The following is a 5,276-nucleotide window of genomic DNA, read 5'->3' on the forward strand; positions in this document are numbered from 1 at the left end:
TGTTGGCCTTTAGCAGGCCTAAAGTGATAGTGGGCTGGTATTGGACTATGAAGAGCATGGGCCGCTGAGAGGCCGAAAGTTAGGTCGGACTTTATATGGCCCAACTGTGTTTTGGGACTTTAGCAGGCCCAAATAGAAAATTGGACTAGTATTGGACCATGAAGGCATGTGCCATTAAGTGCCGAAAACTCAGGTCGGGCTGCAAATGGCCCAACTCCTTTATGGGCCATTAAGAGGATGAAAGACACAGTGGACTGGAAATTGGCCAAACACTTAAATGGGTCGCTAGAAGGCCGGAGGACATACATCATGAAAATTTGGCCCATCCTTTGAATGGGCTGTTAACAGGCCGAAACTACGTCGGGCCGATATTGAGCCCAAATATATAGCGGGTTGTTAACGGGCTCAAACTGGCGATGGGCTGCAATGGTGTCAAATAGTTGATTGGCCGAACTGACGATGGGCTGCAATGGTGTCAATTAGTTAATGGACCGTTGATGGGTCGAATTGGCACATCTCGCATGGGTTATGGGCCTAAGTGGACCAGACACAAGTATGCCCTACATGGGCCTGCCTGCTAATTTTGATTGGGCCGACCTCTTTCATCTAAATGGGCCCCTGTTGGGCCCTGCCACGTGTCAACGTATCATAGGTGCCTCCCGTACAATGAGTGGATGACATCTGGCCCATGGCGGAGCTAACACGTGTTTCCGTTGGCCAATGAGAATTTTACATGTGGAAAATCGCCATTGGTGGTGGCTGTTAATGAGTTATCAGATCCAAAATCGGACCTGATAGAGTTAAAGGCATCCTGTTATGGTGGATGCCACGTGTCGGTTACCCTTGACGAAAACACTTCCATGACGTGCCATTTATCGTCATGGAAGTGGACACTTATGTGATGATAATTTCAGTATTGTCATGGAACACTTCCACGACAGCACAGGTATGACTATCTTGATTCTGTCATTAAATTGTCATGGATGTACATGCATGACAGAAAACGTGACCAATTTTGACAAACACGTATCATGACGGAAGTGTCTATTTTGTAGTGATTAGTAGCACGGTAATATGATAGAATTGGAAACAATAGTAGTAGCAATAACAGTAACAATAGCAGTTCTATAGAAATTATAGCAACAATCGTAATAGTAAGTTGAGCAAAGAAAATATTATAAGAGCGTAGGTATGGAGTAGTGATTGATATTTGGATGAAATTCATTACGTAACAGTCACAACCTAGAGTGGTCCACAATAGCTCCAATTATGTATATAGTCATACGTGCTTGCGGTAAGAACTTGGATGACTCATACATCTCCATCGTACCTACTTTTCCAAACACTGTTGCTCTTGTTTTGAACTCTAATTTGAAGGATTTGGATGAAACTAACCCGGACTAACATTGTTTTTAGCATAACTACCATGGTGTTATTATTTTGCATAAATAGAAGTTCTCGGAATCAGACAAAACTTTGCGAATTTTTGTATTGAATAAATAAAAAATACTGGAACGAAGATCCACCGAAGGTGGGGCACCTGATGTCCAAAGGCAATAGGGTGCGCCCTGGTGTCTTGTGGGCCAACAGGAGGCCATCTGACCTAATTCCAAGCCTATAAATTATGTTTCCCCAAGAAAAAAAAGACGAGAAGTTTCATGGCATTTTACGATACGGAGCCGCCGCCACCTCCCGTTCTTCGTCGGGAGGGCTCATCTGGAGTCCGTTTGGGGCTCCGGAGAGGGGGATTTGTCGTCGTAGTCATCATCAACCCTTCTTCATCAACAATTCCATGATGCTCACCACCGGGAGTGAGTAATTCTTTCATACACTTGCTGGACGGTGATGGATTTGGATGAGATTTGTCATGTAATCAAGTCAATTTGTTAGGGCTTGATCCCTAGTACCCATTATGTTCTGAGATTGATGTTTGTTATGACTTTTCTATGCTTAATGCTCGTCATTAGGTCCCAAGTGCCATCATTTCAGATCTAAACCTATCTTATAATTGTATGCACTTGTTATTATTCAAAATATAAGACCCCAAATTGACAATGATGTGATACTCTCTAGGGATGATTGTAAGTAGATGAGTTCATTTATTCACCATGTGTTAACGCTTTGTTTCGGTTCTCTATTAAAAGGAGGCCTTAATATCCCTCGGATTTCCCTATGGACACCACTGCCACAGGAGGATAGGACAAAAGAAGTCATGCAAGTTCATATTATAAGCATGTATGGCTATGTACAGAATACATGCCTACATTGAATTGATGAATTGGAGTTATTGTGTATCACTCTAGGTTGTGACTATTATATGATGAATGTCATCCTTACTCAATATCCATCGTTGATTCAATGTCTACACTTTTCTCATATTGTCTTTTCTAAGTTACTACAGTTGATTCTATTGTTACAATCACTACAAAATTGCTACTATTACGGTTACCGTTACTGTTGCCGCTATTACTGCTACTATCAAACTACTCCCTCCATCCCAAAATAAGTGACTCAACTTTGTACTAACTTTAGTAAAAAGTTAGTACAAAGTTGAGTCACTTATTTTGGGACAGAGGGAGTATAATATTATTGTGCTACTAAACACTTTGCCGCGGAGAATTATCTTTCCAACTATGTTTCAATGGACAACTCAACTCCCAAGGCTTGGCTCCCCTTGTGTTGAATCAATAAATTAGGTGAAATACTACCCGTGAAGACTCTCAATCCCCTATACTCGTGGGTGGATGACCCATAAGTATAGGGCATCAATTGTAGTCTGTCTGATAAGTAAGAGTGTCGAACCCAACGAGGAGCATAAGGAAATGACAAGCGGTTTATAGCAAGGTAACTTTTGCAAGCACTAAAATTGTGGTAACAGGTTGTTTATTAGAAATATAGTTTTTTAGGATCAAAAGTAGGTCTAGAGGGGGGATTAGACTACTTGACCAAATAAAAATCTAGCCGTTTCCCAATTTTAAGTGTTGGCAGATTTTAGCAATTAGAACAAGTCAAGTAACCAACCTACACATGCAATTCTAAGAGTCTGGCAGCGGAAAGTAAAACATTGCATATGAAGGTAAAGGGAAGGGTTTGGAGAGTGCAAACGCAATGGAGACACGGAGATTTTTGGCGTGGTTCCGATAGGTGGTGCTATCGTACATCCACGCTGATGGAGACTTCAACCCACGAAGGGTAACGGCTGTGCGAGTCCATGGAGGGCTCCACCCATGAAGGGTCCACGAAGAAGCAACCTTGTCTATCCCACCATGGCCATCACCGGCGAAGGACTTGCCTCACTCGAGTAGATCTTCACGAAGTAGGTGATCTCCTAGCCCTTACAAACTCCTTGGTTCAACTCCACAATCTTGTCGGTGGCTCCCAAGTGACACCTAACCAATCTAGGAGACATCACTCTCCAAAAGGTAATGGATGGTGTGTTGATGATGAACTCCTTACTCTTGTGCTTCAAGTGATAGTCTCCCCAGCACTCAACTCTCTCACACATATTTGGATATGGTGGAAAGATGATTTGAGTGGAAAGCAACTTGGGGAAGGCTAGAGATCAATAATCTTGTGGTAGGATTGGTATATCTTGGTCTCAACACATGAGCAGGTGGTTCTCTCTCAGAAAATGACTAGTGGAAGTGTAGGCACGTTCTGATGGCTCTCTCACAAATGGAGAAGGGGGTGGAGGGGCATATATAGCCTCCACACAAAATTGAACCGTTAAACACATTTGACCAACTCGGTCGGACCGAATAGAAGAACTCGATGAGACCAAACCAGTTCAAAATGTGAATGTTAGGAATCTCGGTGGGACCGACTAGATCAACTCTGTGTGACCGATGTGCTAGGGCTAGGGCAAAACCTCATCTCGGTGGTGTCGATTGCATGAACTCGGTGAGACCGATTTCCGCAAAGAGAAATACAGAGAGTTGGTCAAGCAAACTCGGTGGGACCGATCGCTCATTCTGATGAGACCGAAACGTTACAAAACGGAAACAGAGAGTTTGCAGGGCCATCTCGGTGAGACCAAGATCCGTACCAGTGTGACCGAATTATTTAGGGTTTCTAGCAATGGCTATGTCAAATGAACTCGGTGGCGCCGGATAGATCAAATTGGTGGGGCCGAGTTTGACCTTGGGTTTTGGACAAATGTGGATAAGAGAAAGTGGTTGAGAGTTTCTGGAGCTATATCACTAAGCACTTGAGCAACCAGATCATTAAGCAACACCTCATCCCCTTTTAATAGTATTGGATTTCCTATAGACTCAACGTGATCTTGGATCACTAAAATGAAAATGGAGGGTCTTGAGCTTTTGCCAATCTTTGTCCTTACAATTTTGAGGGGTCCACATCTCTAGTCCATGTCATGCCAATCATTGAACTTCCTGAAATATTTAACTTGAATGGACATTTGTTCAACGAGCTATATGTTGTTATTAATTACCAAAACCACCCGGGGATTAGTTGCACTTTCAATCTCCCCTTCTTGGTAATTGATGACAACATATAGATCAAAGATTCGACAAATGATAATAGGAATGAAATACATCGTCGCTTTGAGAAGTATGTGATAAGCAAGAGCTCCCCCTAAATTTGTGCATTATTTAAAATATGATTTTGAATGCAAATGCACAATCGATTAGGATCATGGGTTACTCTTCCATGTCACATACATCTTGGTGGAGCGCTCAAAATGATAAGATTTAAACAACAAGCATTCATCACCAAAATAAACAAGTGAATGATCATACACAAACATGCAAGCACACATTAAGCATAGTATGATCAAGTAGAAGACCGTATAAGTATCTCGCGAGCATAAGAAAAATTTACCAATAACCAACCAAACTGAGTAGCAAGAGCGAAAACTAAACAAAAGAAGCAAAACACACAATCTCTCTTGAAGCCTAATGATCTATACACTTTATCCCCCTTTGGAAACAAGTTACCAAAAAGCTTGAAAATGCATAGTGCTATACGGCACTCTGGGCACGATCTCCGGGAGCTGCTGAAGGGGTCTTCTCGCTGGTGGCTCTGGTGTGCGTAGATGGCGTGGAGATAAGAGCATCTGCAAATGCTTCAGAAGAAGTATGTGGAGCTAGAGGAGTTGACACTAGAGGAACAACTGTGGTAGTGGCTGCAGGTGCTGAAGTGGTAGTCCTGGGCTCGACAACTAGCACAGCTGATGATCTTGTTCCTCTTGGGACTCTCTGGAAAGCATTAGTAGTGGGTATATCATCCCTGTCCTCTGCATCCTCTCGAAGTTTCTC

The sequence above is a fragment of the Triticum aestivum genome, chromosome 1A (assembly GCF_018294505.1).
Source record: "Triticum aestivum cultivar Chinese Spring chromosome 1A, IWGSC CS RefSeq v2.1, whole genome shotgun sequence".
NCBI lineage: Eukaryota > Viridiplantae > Streptophyta > Magnoliopsida > Poales > Poaceae > Triticum > Triticum aestivum.